The sequence below is a fragment of the Acinonyx jubatus genome, chromosome A2, assembly GCF_027475565.1.
Source record: "Acinonyx jubatus isolate Ajub_Pintada_27869175 chromosome A2, VMU_Ajub_asm_v1.0, whole genome shotgun sequence".
In the NCBI taxonomy this organism is placed as follows: domain Eukaryota; kingdom Metazoa; phylum Chordata; class Mammalia; order Carnivora; family Felidae; genus Acinonyx; species Acinonyx jubatus.
The window spans coordinates 38691790-38715972 of record NC_069383.1 but is presented as its reverse complement, the minus strand read 5'-3'; the positions used below and the strand labels follow the sequence as shown (position 1 = coordinate 38715972).

At 36.7% G+C, this 24183-nt stretch overlaps 2 protein-coding genes across 6 annotated transcripts in view; one reads left to right on the top strand and one right to left on the bottom strand.

Moving 5' to 3' along the window:
- The window catches only part of IMMP2L (inner mitochondrial membrane peptidase subunit 2), an 873838-nt gene that overhangs the window by 403876 nt on the left and 445779 nt on the right, over positions 1-24183 (bottom strand). The gene's annotated exons all lie outside the window — the stretch shown is intronic.
- LRRN3 (leucine rich repeat neuronal 3) overlaps positions 3964-24183 on the top strand; it is a 37721-nt gene continuing 17501 nt past the window's right edge. The window contains exon 1 of the mRNA XM_015066969.3: positions 3964-4609. The gene's annotated coding sequence lies outside the window, so the exon portion shown is untranslated. The remainder of the gene's footprint in view (positions 4610-24183) is intronic.

Sequence of the window (24183 nt, the reverse complement as noted above, 5' to 3'; positions counted from 1 at the left end):
GCATTTCTTCAGAGCTCTATTTCTCAAATAGGGCCAGCAAATTCTTTCATTAACATTGAACAACCATAACTATATAAAAGATCCACTGCTTAGTGCAAAAATTCATTCCTTTTTAAAAATAGTTATTTTATTTTTAGCATCCCTTGTTGCTGACTATAATGAATTGGCTGGCTCAGTCATCAGTCAAGCATTCATTTATTTTACAAATGAATATTGAATGCCTTGTGCAGTAAAAAGTCTTGGCTCTATAGGCAGATAGAACTGAGTTCAAATTTTTGTCCATTATTTCATCGTTTTGGTACATTGGGCAAGAAATCTAACTTCTCTGAGCCAATGTTTCTACACTGTCAAATGGCAATAAACATCTATTTTATGTTGTAGAGATTCAACAATTTTTATAACATACAGTTAGTACTCAACAAACATTGTTTTTTTCCATGTTTGTATATGCTATCGAGCTTAAAGATGAATAAAATATAGACCCCCCCTTCCAGGAGACTCCATAAGCTATAAAGGGACATGGGTCAAATTATAGAAACAATTGTAATACATTTTAAAAAGTGATAAATGATGGGGGGGTGGTAAAGATTGAGAGATCATATCTTGTTAGAGAGTCAGAAAAGATTTCACACAGGAAGTAGCATTTTGACTGAGCTCACTTATTTAGGACCAGGTAGGTAGAGGCAGGAACCTGGAGTGGAAGGTAGAAAGGACATTCCAAACAAGGCAGAAAACTGGAACAGAGGATGATGATAGTTATGATAATGATAAGAGTGACAATGGCAATGATGGCAATAATGGCCATGCCAAACATTCATTCAAGCTTACTATATCCCAAGTGCTTTTCTAAGCTTTTACACATATAAACTACTCTAATCCTCATAACAGTCTGGGAGGAAACTGAGACACAGAGATGTTAAGTTCTTGTTCAGGGTCACAAAGCTAGGAAGTGACAAGGTAAGCATTCAAACTCAGGCAATCTGTTCGCAGAAACTGCACTCTAACCCACAACCCAGACCACTTCTAACAAAGGTGCAAGGGTAAGCACTGCCCAGGATTGCACGAAATAGTGAGAAACCTTCCCAAATTAATAAGAACTTCAACCATTAAATCAATGAATAAATACTTATTGCACCCCTATCATTCATTTGGTGATGAAGACAGAACTTTTTCAACAAAAGTTAAGGGCAGCAATTATTCCTTTATGTTTTAAAATAATTTCAATACATTTTAATTAGAACAGAATACTCATTCAGGAAACCCTGCAGCTATTTACTACAAGGTAGCTGACATGCACACCCATATAATATAGCATATTTGGAATGTGCAACTTCTTTGAAGTTTTAGTGGGTTCGACGTAAAATCTCCAGAAAGGGGAAGAAAAGGAAAAAATGGAGAGGAAAAAAAGAAGTGGAGATCTACCAGTTATGCAGTAGATGAGAGGGTGATACGACAGGAAAGAAAAAAAACCTTGGAAGATGGAAGGATCTATTCTTGGTCTCCCTGACTAGCTGTGTGCATTTAGACATGTCTCTTGACCTTTTAGGATTCAGGGCATTAGTGTCTTAAGGTTCTATGGTTCTCATCCGATGACTATTCACAATTGTACTAATTCAAAATCACGGAAATCCTATTCAATCACAGTTTAATGTGTTTCCCTGGCACTTCATTATATGGTTGTGATAGCTAAATAAGTTTTTAACGTGTCTTTTTGAAGACCTACCTTTCGTATTTCCAGTAAATGGCTGATAATGGACAATCACCTGACCACATACTGATTCTACTAAGCTGCTGATGCTCTTGTAGGAAGAAGGAAACCACGGCCAAAGTACAAACTCTTCATCCTTTACTCCCAAAGCCAGAGTTATTTTTCTCTTTCACATTACAATTTCACTTCTAATGTGCCATGCTATGAAATTTATAAAAATGAGTTTGGAACCTTTTGAATTTGTCATGTGCCTACAGCAAAAGGACAACTCTGCAAGAAAAGCAATCTTATACCCATATGCCAGAGAAAAGGTGAACAGTGAGTGAAAACAATCTCTTATGATATAGCATAAGCTAGAGTTTCAGAGTATTCAATTTTCACTAAGTTAAAAATTAGATTTTTCTTTCATTTCTTAAAGAGACTGAAATTTAAAATATTAAGTATGATTGCTGGTTTCATTTATAAACCAAGAAAGTGGTTTAATCATGTATCTGATTATCACCACTTACTTTCATTATGGAAGTGCATTATAATTGGTTTGATTACTGGATTTGTCAATTATACAGTCAATACCAATCAACCAGAATGAAGTGCTTAAGGAGCCAACAGCATAAAACTAAAATTCCTTTTTCAAATAATTATCTCAATTTTATTATAATTCTTCCAATATGTGGAAATATAATCCTGCAGATGTTGAAATGATATAGAATACACAAGGAATTAAAGCTAGGAAGAGTAAAACTGAGGGTGGAATAATGAGGGTGATTATTACTATTATTACAAATACATTAAATTCTATGTAGACACCCTCCATCTCAACATCGCCAACTTGACATAATCCCTACCATTCACAGAGCAGCATTATAAACACTACAGTGCCTAGTAAAGAATAAAGCCTTACGATAAACTTTCTGAAATCAGTGTTAGTAGGTTAACCAAGAAACTACTTTTGTGTTGAACTCATTTTTATTCAAAAGATTTGAAGCCATTTGAATTAATTTGTGGAGAATACAAAAATAAAGCATTTGAAAACTTAAAAAAATCTTACAAAGTCAAAGTATTCTGTGGTTGGAAACAAAGTTATTGTTCTTATAAATTTCCTAGTATTATGATTATAAGAACCAAAAAGTACTGGTCTATGTCATTTCAATAAACACTTAAGGAGCAATTAGATACGAAGTTTCCTCCTCCCCCTCCAAACTAAATCTAGTAACATGAAAATGTCATTTTATTTTACTCCACTAGAGGGTAGTCTCTCAAAACAAGGGCTTGCAGCCATGAATCTAGCCTGTTTTTGACCTGTTGATAAAGTAATCCTCATGTTCCATTCTTCTCAACAAGATGTTCCTCTAGGATACTAATTAAGGCTGTAAAACATGCACTTTTAAAATTGCTATCTATTTATTCATAGGTGTTCATTCAGAAATATAAACTGCTATACTTTTCTGTTTCTTTTCTAAATTTCTGATAATTCAATAAGTGTTTTACATATGTGGTATATATATCATATTTTCCTGGTAAATATACATTCAGAATTAGTAAGTCTAAGAATGAAGGAAAATCATTGTCTTGAGGATTTAATTTATTATACTTGAAATACCCCCCCAAGAGTAGTAAAACATACCTCCTTAAATACACATACACAGAAATACCCACACAAAAACCTTGACACATGTACACGTTCATATGTAGCTGTCAGACTAATTGTATCAGATATAAAGAAATGAATGTAATTGGAAATGCTTACTTTTTAAAAATACCCCTTCATATGCCAATGTTGTGAATTATAGAGAAGCAAATATATGCTTTATTTTTAAAATGTGGTCAAACCAGATAAGAAATGTCATTGCTTTAAAAAAAAAAAAGTATTATTGAACAGTAAGCACATGCACTAAATTAAGGAGAACCTACAGAAAGCCAAATGCCACTCAAAACAGTTTCAAGCTCCTCTTCGTAAATAATACAGTCCCTGGTGAACTTTACAGAGAGGATTTGTGTCTCTCCAGGTGTTTTTAATATTTGGGACATCCTTATTTGTAGCATGCCCTGCTATTTTCAGAGAGAAAACACAGTTTCTCTAGACGAATGATCACCTAAAAATGGGAAAGCGTGTCAAAAATTTCTTCCTCTTAAAAACAAGAGGAAGAAAGAAAGGATGGAGGAAGGATGGGAGGAAGGAAGGGGGAGGAAAAGAGGAAGGAAGGAAGCAAGCGAGGAAGGAAGGTAGCAGGAGAGATGGGAGGGAAGGAAGGAAGGAAGGAAGGAAGGAAGGAAGGAAGGAAGGAAGGATGAAAGGAAGGCAGGAAGGCAGGAAGGAAGGAAACGATACCTAGGAAAATATGCAAGCCTGTTTCATTTATTTGTATCCTAAGCAGCAGTGTCATAGAACAGACAGGTTGTTTCAGCCAACCAGACGGGAGCAGCTGCGAATGCTACATTTTGGCAGTCTGAAGCGATTGGCTCCTCTCTGGGGAGTGGAGGGTGTTCAGTTATTAATGACCGCTGAGCAGGCAGCACCATGTCAGTGTGACAACTGATCGGGTGAACGATGCACCACTAACCACCATGGAAACAAGGAGAAATAAAGCCAGCTCCCAGGATCTCTCTTCACTGGATTGAGAACGTCAGCCTGCCTGCCGACCGAGAGAAAGAGTTCCGGAGAAAAGAAGGAACCCTAGCTGCAGCCTCCTGCCTCCCTTTATATTTTAGAATACTGAGATAAGATCGCTTGCATGTGTGCCCACCTATAGTACATGTTTGTGTATACTTTATTACACACACACATGCACCTATTTACACTCGGGCAAGAACACAACCATGTGATTATCGCAACTAAAGAACTGAGGAACCCAGCACACAGGGACACGAAAGGTGGTGTATCACAGAAACTGCTTTTGCAAGGTAAGTTTAAAATATCCATTTCTATTTAAATATGCTCTATTTCTTGTATAGTGGATGCTTGTTTTAGTCAAACCTAAATTCTCCGTTGATGTTTTCTTCTTATCTGAATCCTAAAGCATTCTTCTTCCCATTTTACTTTTGAGGAGAAATTCAAATGCAAAAGCCCTCTGGCTTTGGGTATGCTTAGCTGTGTTTGTGGGATTCTCCAACATGCATTTTACTAGCTTGAACGCCCATCAGAGGATGTGAGTGGGAGAGAAAAAGCAGTGCCGGGGAGAGGAGAGAGAGGAGGGTGAGAGGGGAGAAGGGGACAGTGGGAGTGGAGAGGAGAGGAAAGGAGAAGAGGGGAATTTTCTTTTTTCTTCACATTACTTGTAATAAAAATCAGATCACACATCATTCCGTATTTTGAAAGCAACCCCCCCCCCCCCCGAGTAGGGCATTTTTCTCCCTTTCAGTGGATGGAGATTAAGGCAAATGCTGCTGTATGTCAAGAGCTAAAACCATTAAGCAGAGTGGCAGAATGAGCATATCACAAACAGTTATTGAATTTCTGCCAGGCTACATCTTACGGATTGGGGTAAATGACTTCCCTTTAATAACATCCTCCCGCTGGTCTGAAGGGACAGTGCAAATGTCTGATTGCTAATGCAGCTGCAAGTGACACACACGAGGTAAAAGGATCCCATGAACCAGAAGAGTTCTAATCTTCTTTGGTAATTAACAGAATCACAGCAGGGTGGCCTTAAAGTGCATTTCCTATTTAAGATTTTTGTTCAAACCGACCACTATGTTCCCTTTGCTGTTACTGAGCTATGTGGCTTCATTTGCCTCTAATTTATTTATTTTTAACAATATGTCCTTGTTTCCATGCCTCTAATTTTAGTGAGAACAGGCTATGAATATGAGTAGAAACTTCCTAATTCAGTGAAAAGGAGATAATGCGAAAAATAAAAAGAGAAGTAAGGATTCAAAATATCTACCTAGGGAATAGTGTGCCCTGGTACTATAAATATTACTCATATCCTACATTTCTCTTTAGTTTCAGAAGCAATGCCTTTGAGACAGAATTACTCTCAGTAAACTATGAGCATCCATGTACTGATGATTCATGGAATACAGTGTGGGTTAATTTATACTTTCAGTCTTGTAAAAGGAAGCCAGCTACTTCGAACATGCTTACAAACAGACAACGTCAATTGAGGATGTTCGTGGAAACATGTACTACCTCCTTTAATGGGTCCTGTAAAGACATGAAAACAAATCTAGAATTTGCATTTCATCTTCTGGAGCTCTCTCCTCCCTTCCTTTAGTTTAACCAACCAAATAGTTAATGGAATCTGATTCTTTCCAACTGCATGGTATTTTTTTCCCCTACAACTGTGATTTCAGAGTTATTATTGGTTTCCTAGTTTATAATATGAGGCAAAACCAAAAGACAATAACCAGCCACTTAGATCCTGCCACTTTCCCCTAAATGTGTCGAAATATGAGTCACTTTGCAATTCGTAAGAAGTCAGTTAATTCCAGCGACCTTTGTAAATGATGACCATAAAGCAGCTCTGACAATATGCCACTGGCTTCGATTTTCCGTCTGTAAAATGAACAAGTTTAAGAAGAGGTTTCCTGCTCAGAGTGAAAAATGAAAGGTGCTGAAGCATTAGCTCCAATATTGGCAGGCTTGCTCACTCTGCCTCAAACGCCACATGCAATCTATAGAAAAAAGAAAATGATTTATTACGAAGAGGAGAAGGTGTTTTATTTGCTTTTCTGCTATTCATTAGAAGTGCTGTTTTGCCACAGAACAGATCTGATATTTTAAGATACCTCCTAAGTTCCTAACCAGGAGGGAAAGCTGGAAGTAGATGCTCAGCCTCCCCATTGCAAACTCCTGTATAATGTAGCATTGCAGTATTGATTTCAGTTTTTCTTAGACCTATTCCAGGGAAACTTTCCATACCAAACACACACATACTTAAATCCTTACAGAGCCTATTTTTAAATGGCAATCAATGACACCTAAGAACAGCGGATTCACTTGTTAACCTTGGTAAAGCTCACATATATATTTTGTGGATTACACAGATCAACATTGTGCCCACTTGAGTCTGAGAAATACCATCATTCCAGGCGCTTGGTGTTGTCACTCTGTGTATGCCAGTGAGTTTGGTGATCTGATCAGCATCTACCAATGCCAGAGGATGGACACAGGAGCATGCCTGGAAAACTTAACCATAGTCTCCCCAGTCATGTAGCTATACCAGAAATAGGTTTCTGGCAAGACAAGCTTCAAAGGACCATCTTTTCAGAGTGTCACTTGTCACAGGCAACACACTGAGTTTGAATGCTGATGAGAAGGTGGAATTTCTGTCTTTCGTTGTTGTTGTTGCTGTTAATGGCTTAATAAACAGTGTTATCTGCTTCCTAGGCCAGAAATTTAGGGACCTATGAAAAAGGTGGTCAACTTAGGATCGTTAATTGTATTTTATTATTTCTTTGTTCTTTTTTACAACTACTGCTTCCCCCCCCCCTTTTTTTCTCTTTTGCCACAAAATAGGCTTGATGTTTTTTACCTTTTTCCCCCCACTCTGAATTTTTTCTAGTGCAAAATTCTGGTGTGATGTGGCACGGTGATATTTATTGCAAACTAATTGAGTTGATCAGAAAGGTTTGTAACCTGAGTTAAAAAAAATAAAACACTTACATAAGTTAAATGTTATTGCTTAGTACTTAGCAGGCACTGAAGATGGTCATAGATGAGGTATCTGTTGGAGATATTGAAGATCTTTAAAAGGAAGCTACTAGCATACTAAAAAATGAGTCCGTCCTTCTAGCCTCAGTAAGGATGCCCCCAAAAGAATCATTTAAAATAACGTAGCTCTAGCCTATGTGAAGAAACAATGGACACATTTGCAGCCCACTAAGCTGTTTCAGGTAGACCTGATTCTAAGGATTCAATCACTTATGTATCACTCATTAGTCCCATGAAACTAAATAAAGCAGGTAAACACCGGGCACTACATCAGTACGTCCTATCTGTACTGTCAAGGATACAGCTCTCTGATACTGGCTATGCAGTGAGTACTTAGGAAAGCTTACTGTGTTGCCACTGAACACAGGTCCCGCCCAGAGCTCGGTGAATTCCTCCCTGCCTGTCTTCTGATAAAGTGATGCCTGGTTCGACACCGAGGAAGTAGAACATGGTAACAGTTATTCCTCTGACCACGATGTAAAAGGAAATCAAAAAGTAGGTGGTGTCAGAGGATAGAAAAAGTAATGGAGAAATAAAAATGTTTTCTTTAATGTGACGGGAGGGGTGGAAGAAGATCTCAGTAGATGCTATTTAGAGGTCATTAAATACAGGGTTGGGGGCGGGGAGACAAAATGCTCATCTCAAATCTATATGAAGAAGTACAGTACCCAACCAGCCATCTACTATATTTGCATAACTGTTAAGTTTGTATAAAACTGCTTACTATTATTATGTTCATTTATCTTTAGGTCATGATAAGGGAGGGCTTTTTTTAAGGTGTCATTAGTAAAAGCACCTTACACAACTTCAGCATGAGAGAATAAAAAAGGGAAACATAATTTCATACAATAAAAGAATTTTAGGATTGAAAACGACCCTTAGAAGATGGTATAATATGCTTATTTCACAGATTAGGAAACTGAGGCACAAAGGGTTTAACATCTTTAGACCAAACCACACAAGACCAAATCTTTATCAAGGCCCAGAGTAGATCCCTTTAGTGTGGTCCCTCCAGTACTCCATTAGAAGTCTGCCGACTCAGTCTTTCAATTATTTTTTAAAAAGAAAAAAAAAATTAAGGAAATGTTCATACAGATAATCAAGTACTTTAAAAGCAAAAGTAAGCATCCAACAATAGAAGCAATAACAATTTGTAAGTATATAACACCCAAGTATTTCAAACTGATAATCTTTGGATATACTCTTCTATGTTTTGTAAAGAGTCATAAATATTAGAACTTTGCCCTGTTTGTTTTTTTTTTTAATTTTTTTTAATGTTTACTTATTTTTTGAGACAATGCAAGAGACAGAGTGCAAGCAGCGGAGGGGCAAACAGAGGGAGACACGGAATCCGAAGGGGGCTTCAGGCTCCGAGCTGTCAGCCCAGAACCCGACGCAGGGCTCAAACTCACGAACCGTGAGATCATGACCTGAGCTGAAGTTGTACGCTTAACCAACTGAGCCGCTCAGGCGCCCCATGATCTTTGCCCAGTTTTTAAAACATCTTAATAATATTATTGCTATCCTTCAGCTTTAGAGATTCAACTATTGGTCATCCATTAAAAGTTTTTTCCAGAAATTTTGACGAGAATCTTTGTTTCCTTTTTTATTGGGTTTCACTGTAACATTTTAAGGCACTTACATGTGCCCTCATTAAAGAGTCCCTTCTCAGGATCCATGCTTGGCTTATCCACTTTGCTGAAAACAGTGAGGACATTCTCAGGATGGTAATCCCTACTTCCCTCTCTTCATCTCCTCATCCTGTCTTACCTTTTCATTTCCAAAGTTTGAGGGAGACTCTTTGTAGGCAATGACACCTGCCCTTCGTTCTACAGCCCTATTTTTTTCTTCCTAGCAAATTTTTCTTGCTTTCTAAAGGTGCTCTCCAAATTTTGCTTAGGATAATAGTAATGAATTGACCCAAAAACTTTGGAGAAGTAAAAAAGGACATAAAAAATAATAATTGTATTTGTGTAGCGCTATACTGTTTATAAAGCACTTTTTCAACAATGACATTTGTTTCTCACAACAACTTAGTAAGGAAGGTATGATGCTGATCATCTCCCTTTTAAGATTAGACAATGAGGTTCCGTGAGGTTAGAAATTTGCCACAGTCAGGGAGCTAACATGTGGAGGAGTTAGGGTCTTCTAACTACAAAGATGGATGCAAGGCTGATAATAGTACCTGGCACTTTGTGAGTCCGTTAGAAAATACACACTCCTGTTTTCCGGAACTCCCATTATACACTTACCTTTCCAAGTTGTATGTCCTCCAAACCATACCATACTCAATGTGGACAGATTTTTGCAGATAAACTTCTGTACTTCTTCATTTAAATCAGAGCTAATTATGTGACCAACTTAAACATGAAAAACACAACCAATATCTATTCTTAGAGAAAAAGACTGCACGTTGTTCTACCTCCTCATCCATACTTTGTCTGACAGCATTAATACTTTGATAAACAGTTGGTAAAGGTCTCAAAAACTGGATAAAATGGGATGAGTAAATATTCAGGCAAGTTCCATGTTGCTGGAAAATTATGAACAAAATCCTCAAAGTCACTTGACGTACCACCAACAGATGAAGTGTCAATATAAAAGCAACATCATTGGCATCTACCTCCTGGTTAGTCTCTATTGGGCAGATAATGAATGACACACAAAGACCTCAACATGCCAGGGAATGTGTTCACATTATTCTGAATGCCCCTTGGGAGAAATTTTTTCTTTCAAAAGTAATACTGTCCTTGGAATAGGTAAATCCCTAGAACAACATGTATTGAAGGCTGTCATACAAAGTTTTATTTCCAGAAAGTGAAGCCTTCCACAAATAATCAGCTATTCTGTGTAGGAAGGAATGTAAACATTTTTTCCACAATTTTTACCATGTCTGTATTGAAAAGGCCCATGGAATCCCCAAAGACCCACTGGATCAATTAAAGGCTTAGCATCAACAGGAAGGAAACACTTTCTATTTGCAGAGGCCTGAAACCCCTGGGATTTAATTCCCTGAAGAGTAAGAGAGGAGGCAGTGTTTTCTGACTTGTTCAAAGCCGGGATTCCAGGAATGGGAGAATGCATTCCCTGAGGACCAAGCCTGCTAACAGACCATGGCCTTCAGGAAGGCTCAGGACATCCAACAATTACAATGATTTAAATAATGCTATGTATTTTGACTACAGAAAATACTTAAAGAGACATATTTTCCTTGTGGTGAAGACTGATTTGTGCTTATTACAAATTTTCTCTAAAATTATAAAACTGAATTAATAAAAGGACTGTAAAGAAACAAAGGCAAATATTTTGGGAGATTCATTCCACAGGAGTAAAATTTATCCACATAATATCTTACAGTCTCATAAGGTCAAGGCATTTAAATTACACTGTCAGCTAATTTACAGTTTACTTTTGTTAAGAAAAAAAACACAAATCAAAAAATTTTAAAAACTGACATGTATCTTCAAAGATACAATTCATATCGGCCTTTATATCTCTTTAGAATATTTTTCTCATCATTATATTGAAAAGCCTAAGACACAGTCAGTGGTCTTATCATTGTTTGCTAACAGTGTCTCTGGGCTCTACATTTAATTTTATTTTCATCAAAAATAAGTCACTCAGAATCACAAATTACTGAATATATTCTGCAAAGAGTATATGGAACCACAATGGCCCTTAGTGAAATCTCAATAGTTGCAGGGAGTAATTTGAAAATACATCTAGACAGATCATATTGTGATTTCTACAAAGGCCAAGGGGTTAATGGCCTTCCACTGCATGTGCCTAAGGACTGAGAACAAAACGATGAAGTAGGCAAAATGGGGCTGAGTCTAGGTTACAATGCTGTATCATTTAAGAGAAAGCACAATAGGATGGAAAGAGAAAAACAATGCTACCACCATATGTGAAAAAGAAATACATTCTAAGTACATATAAACCTTGGAAGCTCTATTCCTAGTGATTTGTGAAGGAAAAACATATGCCATCATAAGATATGAGCTTAGACTGTATTCATCCAACAAGTCAATTTCTTGTGTGAATAGCTGAACTGATTCACTTACCAAACACATAATTTATATTTGTTCCTCTTCCTGTAGTTTATCACCCACGCATTTTTTTACACAAACACGACAGCTGCTTGGGGAGTGTCATAAGGTGATGTTCGGCTAACTTTTTAAAATCAGTGAAGCATTTGCCAAACTACCATTTCCTTAATCAGTTACTTTATTTTTAATGAGCAAGCAAATTCCATGTAAATATCCAAGGCTCACCTTTCATTTACACTATAAATTGTATCCCAGTGTGCGGCTACTGGACAAGGAAGTGAAGAATTAAACGTTTTATGACAAAATGTTTTCAGTACAGACTTTAAGAGTTCAGATCACATTATCTCTTAAGACAGTCCTTTACTGGCTAAGGGAATGATCATAACATTAGCAGATCCCACTTATTACATACAGACATTTCCTGTGCCAAACACTGTGCGAAGTATTTCACATGTGTTTTCTCATTTTATTCTCATAATGACCATATGGAGCAAGTACTATTGCTAACCCCATTTTACAAATGCGGAAATTAAGACTTAAAGAAGAAAAGCAACTTGCCTCAACTAATGAAAGGGAGAAGAGGAAAAGGAACCTAGGTCAGTTGGGCTCAAAAGACACGGCTCTATGCATGAGGCAGCAATGCCTCTTGTTGGTACTGCCGGAACACAGCTCATCTATACTGCTGTCTAGGAGCTGGATTCTCTACCAAAATACAATCATTCCATTTATCATTTCATACCATGCCATTCTTCTCACACGAGCGTATTATCTCTGCAAGATTCATTCGTAGTTTATTTTTGTTGTTGTTTCTGACAGAAAAATGATGATTTACTTATTTATAGATGGGTATCACTATCTATTTGATTAACTAAAATGCTTTGTGTAGTTCAGTTTGTAGCCACACTTGTGAGCTGGCGGAGCTTGTAGTCCTCCTCCACCATTTTTTCATCAAGCACAATTCAACATGGTTCACCAGGTCATGCACCCCAATAACTGGCACAAAGGAAAAAAGCAATGCTTAGCTTGTAAGTCTTATTTGTCATGATTTAATGTCCATCCACAGCCCCAATTCCAATCTGTGGATAGTTCCTTACTCATGTATTCTCTTAAACCAGAAGCATGAAAATGGTGAATACTGTTTCCCTGCTAGTATGATCATCAGTTTTCAATGAAATTCCTCAATCCTTGTCAGTATTAATAAGCTTCTCGCTCTGCAAAGTTAATAGATGAAAGCTCTAATCTGTTTTTCAAACTGAGCATGCTGAGCCAAACCTAAATCTTCAGCAGAAGTGTTCTACGCCAGCTGCTTGCAAAACTTCAGCGTTTCTCACTGAGTGACCTCCTCAAAGAGCTATCTGGGGAGTCCTTCAATTTGACTGTCCTACATAGAAAAAGCTGAATGTGAAATTAAGGAAAAATGTTACTAAGGATTCTTCCCATAGTTAGGAATGGGGCTTAGATAGCTCATGTTCATGTATATTTTCTTTTCAGAATGAAGATTTTAAAAAATTAAGTCATTAGACAAACGAAAAGTAAAAAATCAAGCTTGAGGTGATAGATGGCTAAAATATACATGCATCATGAAAAACCTAACTTATCACATGTAAGAAGTAAAGGACATGCATAATTTTAGATTATAGGTTTGGGTTATTTTTTTTTCTTACTACATCTTATGTTCATATACAATAGTGAGGAGAAGAGGAGAAAGAAGGGATGTTGGCCAACAGCTATTCAACATGTACCACAGCCTAGACCCCGGTTAAGTTCTTTCACACCTCATGCCACCAGAGCACACAACCCCACAAGGGAACAGAGGCTCAGAACGGGGAAGCATCTACGCAACTTCCTACTATGCCCAGGGGCCCAAGTTGAACCCTGAATGTCTAACTCCAAACCCTATTCTATTAAAACCATGTTACTGTGCCTCTCCTATCATACCTTAGAATAAGTACAATATATTTCTCTTTTGGGAAGCATTTTACCTTTTATGCAGAAGCATCCAACAATGGGTTCTTTCTATAGTCTTAAGCTTCTCAGCAAAGCTCAGAAAGCTTACACAATTAATCAAACTTGATATTTTTACCACCTGGTGCAACATGATAGTATTTCAAGAATAACATAATGAACATTTAATACAACTCAACTAATCTAAAATAAAAGTATTACTTGTAGATTTTTTACTTAAACATTCTCATTAATCCATGTAACTTCAAAAGTGTAGTGTGTTAAGAAAAAATCATGGCTGAATTCCAAGGACTTAAAAAGATCTTTATCATTTCTTAGGGAATGTAAATCAGCAACAAAATAAGACAATTTTTCTTTACCATGAATATCTTGCAGATTGAACACACAGAACAAGATTTCAATCCCACATCACTTACCAGATTTGGGAAATATTTGAAAACTTCTTTATAATTTTAAGTATTTTGTACACTTAGGAAAGGTGATGAACTCTTACAAGTTTAAACCTGTCCCATAAAGAATTTTTCCTGTCTGAAACTAGGAACTCCTTGACTGTCACGTCCTGCCTCTACTCCTTTCCACACCACGCTGGAGGTAATGGTATATTGAGTTCTTAACCTCACTTAAGCTAGAGGCTTCCTATTTGACATAATCATGTTAAATTATAAATCAATGTGCTACTCTGCACTTTACTTGATTGAGATGTGTATGAAAGGAGAGATATTCTAAGATAATATAACACTTAGTCATTCATTTAGACATGTCATCATGGTCATTTACTCAATGACCATGGATAATAGTCAATAAATAGAATCTTGAGAATTGATAAGGAATGATGGATGTATGACACAGCCAATAGAACCAAATCTATATACCTATCTATCTATCTATCTATCTATCTATCTATGTAAATTTTCCCATCTATCAAGATTTTTGAAGGTACCATATTCCAGAAGTATTGCTAAATACATTCATTGTCTAGATGTTGTGTATATGGTTGTATATTTTGTTTCATTTTTAACACACAAGCAAAATCAATTAGGCTGTCTCTATCTTCAAATTCAATTAGGTGCTTATTTTTAACACAGAACATTAGAATCTCTGCAAGAATATAAGAATCCCTAGTGACTTTTTTTTCCCCACAAAGTTTCAGAACTGACGGTTAAAGATTGAAGATTCATGTCCTTTTCTTTTGTCCATTGTCTGCCAGTTTTATTTCAGGTTTATAAAGACTACTTATTTGAGACAAACAATTGCTTAAATTGATACAAAATATTTATAGAATAGGTACATTATGTTAAGTTTTTCCTCAGAGAAGATTGGGAATAGGATATGGCCAAGTGAGTTGGGAATTTGATAAGGGATCTGACAGATGTTCAAGTGGATGCTCCTAGCAATATCCTTGTAAGTCTATGGTAACCATGGTCCTTATCTCTACTGCCATTCACAGTCCTTTCTTGGCTCTTGGATAATGCCTGTAGTGTGGTAGGGTACATATCCTTAGAGAGGGTATCTACCAGAAGGGGACAATACCCTTTATTCCCACATGCTCGTGAATTCCTTTATTTTCATCTACTATACTACATCTTTTTTTTTTCCTTAAAATTTTTTTTAAATGTTTATTTATTTTTGAGAGAGAGAGAGAGAGAGAGCACAAGAGAGGGAGGGGCAGGGAGAGAGGGAAACACAGAGTCTGAAATAGGCTCCAGGCTCTGAGCTGTCAGCACAGAGCCCAACACAGGGCTCGAACCCACGAACTGTGAGATCATGACCTGAGCCAAAGTCGGACATTTAACCTACTGAGGCAGCCAGGTGCCCCCCACCGCCTTTTTTGTTTAATTATATTACATTTCACATGCAACTCAACTGAGGGTCACCCAGAAACTGCCCAGTGGTATCATTAATGAATGAATTCTATACTGCCTATTCATTTGCTTTCAAACGTCATTAACTAATATAAGGAGAACTGGTGTAACTAAATTGTCAAACTGAGAGAGATTTTACAGATATTAAGTCACTTGCTGAAAGTGATTCATTACTTAAATACATATCTGGAACCAAAAACCAGGTGATTCTATCCTTGCCTCATGGTTATTTCACAGCACATTGACTGTGATGGTAGGGTTTTGACAAGATTGGGCTGTGTGCTCCTATGAAATCACTCATTTTCTTAAGCACTCTTATGACCAAAAGTTCCCAAAGTCAACCTGTAGGGAGATTCAGGAGTGCCTTCTCCATGAAGGGTCCATGTATGTACAACCTATTAGCTGTAGGGAGCCTCATAGAAGCCCAATTCACTCTCCAGGCACTTTTCAAGATGCCTCTGTAGAGGGGCATTTTATCAACAGTAATATGTTGCTGCTGTTCTGCATTAAGCATGTTAAGTATTTGGGAACTGGGGTTTTGAATATGTGCCCTAAAGCAATTTTAGCTGAAGAGTTGTTTCATTTTTAAATCAGGCAAAAAAAAAAGGGGGGGGGGGAGAGAGAAGAGAGATTGAGAGAGAGAGGGAAATTCTTAAAAGGAAAAACACAAAAAACAGCGACTATACAAAAAGTTTCATATTTAAACAAAATAGAAATAGAACAATCCAGTTCTTTGTGGCACTCCATTGGAAATTCCTTCTCTTCTTGGACATTCCACCCCAAATTTAAAAGCCTCTGGGATCCACCCTAATCCTCTTTGCTGGGTCCCTAAGAAACTTTATAACACACATAAAATAACTGCAGTCTTTGAAATTATAAATGTCATTGCCAAGTTATTTTGTGAACTTTTGTTAAGACCCTGTTGTAAGTTTCATTCCCAAAGAAGGCAGTGTCTAGAATAATGGCACTCAAGGCCCAGAGTTGCTGCACTGAAATTTTTAAGTTTTTGACAATAACATGATCTTCTTTAATATCATGGTGTCCACTTATTCTAGTGATTTCATAGAAATAGTTCGTTTTTTTCTTTCATGTGAAAAATCCTTGTTGTGAGTACTAATGAATAAGGTTTAAATTTTAACACTCTACGTAAAACTTTATATGCCCCCAAATGTAACCACATCTTAAGAAATAACAACTGCCCTATTCCATCATCTCAGAAAAGCAGTATTAGCTTTTTTTTTTCCTTTGGAGATTTAGTTAACAACTGTATTTTCTCTATCCCTGTCTATTCCAATGCCATCTTAAAATAAGCATACATGCACACACACAAATACTGGACTTAAAAAATTACTGCCGGGGCACCTGAGTGGCTCAGTCAGTTAAGTGTCTGACTTCGGCTCAGGTCATGATCTCACAGTCTGTGAGTTCAAACCCCACATCAGACTCTGTGCTGACAGCTCAGAGCCTGGAGCCTGCTTCGGATTCTGTGTCTTCCTCTCTCTCTGACCCTCCCCCGTTCATGTTCTGTCTCTCTCTGTCTCAAAAATAAATAAATGTTAAAAAAATTTTAAAAAATAACTGCCAACTGTTACTAGTTTCTGACCACTTTATAAACATTTCGATTAAGTCTAGCCACACTTGTACCTAGTCTCCAATAATTTTTCTTCTACTAAGACATCCCATATAACTGATATGACAAATATTATAACATTTTAAGAGTTATTTTCATGGAAATAACTAGAAAAAATCCACTGGCAAATAAAATTCTGCAATCCTTAATGGAAATTAGAGTCAAATACCATTCAAGAAGCTCTGTTTTGCTCTGCCATTTCTCCTGTTCTCACATCTCTACCTCCAAAATTAGTCTGTTACAATAAATTCTACTAAGCTATAACCATTATAATGACCATTATTAATTTGATAGTGGTTAACATTTAGTGATTACTTTCTATGTTACTGGTGCAGAAATAAGAACTTTTTAATACTAAGAACTTCTAATGCATTATTCGATTTAATTTTTATGCTATTCCTCTGTGTTGATACTGCTATCACCCACCTTTTAATAGATAAGGAGTCAATGACAAAGGAAGAGAAAGAACTAGAGTCCATGTCTGATCCCTTAATTACGAGGCCACCTCTACTGACCACAATTTTAAGAGTTCTGGAGAGCAGGAGACTCAGATAAAGAATTTGCGTTGGCTAGTTAAGAAATCTTAAGGTTAAGTCTGGGGCAAAGTGGGAACAATGAAAAGTGATATTCCTGTGATACCGCTTTGGAGGAAAGACTCTATTTTCATTTTCAATTTTCAAGCATAACACCACTCATATCTCTGGGTTTGGGCCTAAACTCAGGCAACATTTTTGAAAGTCAGCCTGGCTAGAGAAATGACTCCTACTGTTGAAAATTCCTTGTATCCTTCCTCCAAGCATGCCTTCATTTTTCACAGCTCAAGCTGGTTTTACAGAGCTGGGAAGGCTGGAACCCCAGGTAGAGAGGAAAGAAGTCATACAGTTCTCTTTCTCCCACTCCCTCTGTGTCCTGGTGTCCTATAAATGGAGAGCTCTGTAAGCCACAGTTTTAGAGAATTAAACAGTGTCCTTTGTCATCTGCTTAAGATTTACCACATACAACCTTCTGTTTTAGAAATGTTATCACATCTGCTGCTTATGCTCCCAATTTATAGATTTTGAGTACCATTATGCTGTCAGTCAAGTAACTACCACCATTGCTTCAATTGCTGCTGTTATCAGTTTAACAAGGGAGGAGGGGATGTTATACATGAAAGTATTAAGTATGATTGCCAGAAATAGTTTAAAATGGTGCTGAATAAGAGAGAAGCCTTGTCATTAATGCCTCTACCTAGTCTTTTTGGGTTTTGGCTTTTTGGAACACCTGCTAAGGCAGATTTTTAGATATTGGGAAGAGGAGGGTTGTTAGTAGAGATGTAAGATGTGGAGAACTTGCCAAGGGGAAGCGGGGAAGAGGTATTAATGTATTCTGGTAAGCTGTAAGCTGCACTATTTATCAATTAAAAAATATGCACACAAATACCCTGGCTCTCATCCCATTGGAAGCAGAAGCAATCTGGAACAAGATAGTCATGACTTCTGGAATAATGGGGAAGAAAGGAAAAGCAAGCTGAGGGAAGGGGCTAGTCTTATACACATGAAAAGGTAAACTAAGAGGAAGGAAGGGAAGAGGAGTTGCAGGTACAACAGCAGTTAGAAGTGAGTTGGGTCCAACGTATGGATCTGCTTGCCAAAACACAGAGACAAAAGCATGACCATAGACTTCCATGAGCTCCCAGTGCAGAACGATTTCTGTTGCTACATTAAAGGAATCACGAAAACAGAAGTGTACTCATTTCTGTAGCCTGGGAATTTACAAATAAATTTGTAAATAAATTTGTATTTCCAAATAAAATAATCACAAAATGTTTTAAAGTGCCCTTTAAAAGTTAATTTGATTCTCCTCCCTGAGATAAACCAAAGAATCCAAGTGTCAATATGCTGAAAAATGACAAAACAGATGTCAAATAACCTTCCTTTTGCAACAACTTTCTATGAATCTGACATCTAGTTATTCCACTCAACATCACATATGAAACTCAGAAATTATGCAGCCAAAGAATGGAATACTAATTCATGATAGCAGGTGGAAAGGAGCAGATGAGAACAAAACACCACAAAAGTGTATAAATTGACCAAATGAGACTGTGTATGTTACCATCTTCTATGACAACAGACAGTTATTGACTAACAATTTACATCTGGTTTGCTCCCTTATTCTGCAAGTCACAAAAATGGGTTGCTGTGGCAACTGTCATGTGCTATTTAGCTTGCTGGATGGAAAAACAAAACAAAACAAAACAAAAACCTCAAACTACCTTCTAAGACACAAATACAGCATGTATTTTTATTGTTCCTCCTGCCCCAAGAGAACAAGTCCCCCGATAGTAGATCTACTTTTTCAGAGCTTTAAAAATGGGTTTGCTTTCTGTCATTTGCATTTTTTATCATGTATGCCACCAATTTATGCAAGTAGGAAAGAAAAAAATCCATAGAAATATAAAGGATATGGATACAGATTGCCTGAGTCACATGAATGTGATAGGGCCGTTTCATATATAGCATCCCCACTTTTATCATCGGCAGCTCTTTTAGCCAGTTTAACTCCATGGATGCATGTATCAAATTCATGCATCATACTCACAGGAATACACTAAGAGCTCAATTCTTAAAGCACCGACAGGGCAAGCTTATTTTTCTGAACAAAAACCAAGAGCAAGGTGCAAAGAGAAGGTCATTAATTTTCATGGAAGCATATACTTAATCTCACAGTAACACATAACATAGTCTGTTCACAAAAATGCTGTGCGGGACCTCAGAACACATCATGTTACTAACATCTATGCACAATGAAGCAAGCAAATTAACACGTCCATGCTGAACAAAATGGGAAGAAGAATACCTATCCCTTATCTACTCACTTCTACTTACTTCCCTACTTACTTCTCCACTGGGACCTAAGAGAGTGAAGGCAAATACGTTTAAGGCCCTGAAAATGGAACAATAAAAGCTCCAGTAATTGTTTTTCTTATTGAATGGCAAGTTTGATAACTTTCCAGACTCGCCAGATATTAGTCTGATGTGGGAAGGTCAGCTTTTTAAAAGAGCTCCATTATCAACTCTTGAAACAATAGAAGTCTCTTTTCTCTGGAAGTTCAGGGAGTTTGAGCAAGCTAAGAAAAATGATCCAATTAAAAAAAAAACAGATAGGCCCTTCACCACCACGACGAATGCCACATGAAAACCCTTTCAGGAGCTTCTCACCACCCTAGGCTTGATTACGGGACTCACTATTTTGGCGCAAGAACACAAACAGAGCAAAGATTGGTGAGGTATGGCCACTAGGAGATTCTAGGGATTTAAATTGAAATAAAAATAAGGTAACGTGAGTGGAAGTGTCAGTGTGTGAAAATACTATATATGCAGAATACAGATGAAAAGACCCTTCACAGATGTTGGAGAGGAAAGTACCTGACTGTATGTTGTATTAGTCTTCTGCTGCTCCATTTAATCATACTGAAGAAATGGAATGAACACACAAATAGATTTTTTTTCACTCTTCCTTGGGCAACAATAGAGAACAATCAATTTAAAAATAATTGGAGAAATTTGTGTTTTCTTCAGAAGAGGAAAGGAAAACATTCATTCAACAGTACCACATAGAATCATTTGCTTAATAGCATTTCTAATATGTTATGCATTTATTCAATCTACTTCTTACTATATTAAAATGCAAAAACAATTACTCTGAATGTAAATCCTAGAAAACAATCAAAGTTTCTATTAAATCAGGGAAGAGACAGTTAAGCTCCAATGTGATTTGCAGATGCTCATGAATAGACAATACTTAGAGTTTCTCTCACTTGAAAGTGAAAGAGGCTGGTAGAGATTCAGAGATTCCCTCCCGCCCCCTCCCCCTCCTGTTTTTCTTCCTCCTTTCTCTGTCCTTTCCTATCCTCCCTCCATCTCTTCCTTTATTCTTGTTGGACTCAGAATAAATACAGTTTTTATTTAAAGTCTAATAATTCAAAATATGTAGGCATGTAAAATCACCCTATGTTGCAATACCAGCCGGTATTGCAGGGAGAAACTTCCTGACAACATTCTGTTATAAATAGTTTACACTCAACTGATCAGTCACAGGGGGATATGGGCAGTTTCAGCCCTCTGGTTCCTTTGTCACACACAGAAAGTCTTGGTTTCTTCTTTGTACATTTACATCAAAGCCATTTCTATTCATTAAAAATTCAAAATAAGCATGTTCAAGAAGAGGCCACTGAGCATGAGGCAATGAATAAAAAGATTCTGCACATGCACAACAAGCATTTTGTATTTTACTGTGTCTGAAGTTTTTAAGTCCACATGCTTTATTTAATTATGGTGCTACTGAAGTTATAACCTCAAAAGGAGATTCAATCAATGTTTCTTCATGCTCAGATTATATGTCAAGGCCACTGATTTGTTATTGCAGATATAGTGGGCAATCATTTTGTTGGATAATAGTGAACCCCTTAAGATTTATTTGTCACACTCAACTGTCCATTTCAAAGCTCTGAATCATACTTACACTTCCGACTCTGCTGATATTATAGAATCTGGTATACAGAGCTTAAATTTTCAAGCAAATTCTACTCATTTCATATGTGCTTCATGCATTCTGGGGGCTTCTGCTGAAACTTGGTACCAACAATATTTGCCCAGTTTTGACTAATAGCGTCTCTTGTTTTGGTTTGCATTAACTTTTTTCGTTAAGAGTGTATATGAATGTTATTATGACAAGGGTGTTTTTTCTGCCCTAAAGTATTTAGGGGAACACAGTGTCTTCTATAAGTATCATTTTCTAGCACAGATTCTTTATTCCAACTAGGCTTCATTAAAGACACAAACTTGAGGCTGTTGAGATAATGACTACTTTGCATTTGATCACTATCAGCAAGCAACAAACAAGGTCTGGCCTCCACCCACACCAAACCGGAAAGTCTGTCAGTGTTGAGAAAAGTCCTCTGGAAAATTGGTTTGGTGTGGGGGAAGGCAGGCAATAAACCAAAAGTAAATAAATCATTGCTGGTAGTCTTGGATGCCATTCAAGGAAAACAAAACAGGGACAATGACTCGAAGCGGTACTTTTTGGTAAGGCAGTACAGAACAAGACATCACTGGTAAAGAGGGCATAGCAACACAGGCCAACAGAATTATTGTAGGTATCAAAGAAGGACATAAAGGAAAATCAAACTACATTTTTGCAATGTAGCACATTGTGAGTGCTATTTTGTTGTTTTTGCTGTTTGTGGATATGGTTATATGATAGAAATAGGAAATTAATGGAAATGAAAAGAACCTTAAAGAATTTTTAGGACCAGGACTGTAGTAAACTATGCAAGGATAAGTAAATCGGCAAAGACCCTACATGTCCATGGATACTGGAATTAAATCTACATTAGAGAAAAATACATGCTTTTTCTAGTCTGTTTCTTCAGCCAGTTAATGGGAATTAGTCATTAAAAAAAATTTTCAAACTAAAAATTTTCAGCTCCATGTTTTTCATTATCCTGATACAGTTTAATTCTACTCATATACTGAAGATAGTTTTCATTCACTGAAACAAAACTGTAACTTCCAAGAAAGTCGACTTGATACCAGGAATAATCACAAAGACACATTGTAATGTTACTAACCAGCAACATGAATTACAATTAATAGAAATCAGGAAAAAAATTTCAATCTATGTGCAACTTATATCTCGAACTCCAACCCACAGTGGTTTAATCTAAACTTTATTACATAGCTGTACTTGAAGAAAATATGTAAAATATGAATATAATATAAAAAAAGTAAGTACAAAATACAAACAACTCAAGCTTCAGAGAAAGTTTCTCATAATATAAATCAATGTTGACTAATTCTTGATTGAGCAATGAGAAATATTCCTGTAAGAGAAAATAATGGTAAATTAACTTTATTTCACAAAGTAATTTTGGCTGGACACATGGGAATAGTAAATTTAGATGAATGTCCCAGATCAAGTTTAAAGGATTCTAGATTTTGAATCATATAATTGTGTGAAAGGAAAATTTCTTCTCATAACTGAAATCCAGTAATCAAAAATAAAAATGTATTGAATCCTACCCTGTGAAGCTACTATAACATAGTGTAAAACCATTTGTTTTTCTTAGCCTAAAATGATAGTTTGAGACATATTCTTAAATTATCTATAGGGAGATTATCATTAAGAAATTCTTCCAAAGGTGATTTTTCACCCAGTTTTCACCTACTCCATATAAGAGATGAATTCCAGGATTTTAAGTACAAAGTGCATGTAAATTTACAGCATTATTTTGAAAGCACCCTTTCTCCCCAATAAGACTTAGAACTCTTTTTCCATGACTGGTCCTCTAGCCATGTGCAAACCCCCCCCCCCCAAAAGATGCTTAATTTGGCATATTGCCCAAGCTCTTCAGGAGGCAGCTATTGTAAAAGAAGTCATGTTAGCAAAAACCTATAATGTCCATTAACACAAAATTAAAATTTGGTAGGCAACCACAAAGTGTACTACTTTTCATTTTAAAGAAATGGCCATTTCGCCTTTTTTACTTCCTCATTTAGCTTTAGTCCTTTCTATCCACTACCGAAAGGCATTACCTATTTCTTTTTTTTTTTTTTAATGTCACTGTTTTTAGGGATCTCATATTCCCTCAAATGTTCATTACCCAGATGTAGCCTAATCCTTAAATAGTAGAGTGGTCAAATATCACTAGAAACTTATTAAGGTGGAATTCATCATAAAGCCCATTATGATTAGGTATAATGTGAATTAAATTGTATCCCCTGCATCAGTAATAATTTCTAATGAATTCAAGAGGGTCTTAGGCAACCAAATCTCACAAGGTTGTCTACATGAGGCAGTCCTACATAATTAACCCCAAGTAAAGAGCTGTAGTGATGTTTCCATAAAGTTAAGTGGCTTTAAGTTAAGTGACAGGGAGAAGGAAACTCAAAGGTGTAACCTGCATATAGTACCTTTTATTTCCACACATGAAACATACAATAAAGCTTCCCTGACCTATTGTACATCAAGAATTAACTTTGTCTGCCCCTTCAGACTCCTTCAAAGGACCACCAGGTCTTCTCAAATTAATCATTGGTCAATGTAAATGTGAGGGAAAGAGTCCAGGACTGGTCCAGTAATGAATTTCTTCTCATCAAAAGATGAACAAACACACACAAAGACATGTAAACTGCCTCTATACCTTGTTTACACAATTACTTTTGAAACTCAAAACCATAATTCAAGAATATTTTTTCAAGGTTTCAATGGAGTGTTTCTTGTTCTGTTTTAAAATCTTACAGCCATAGACACAAATATGACTCTGTTGTTTT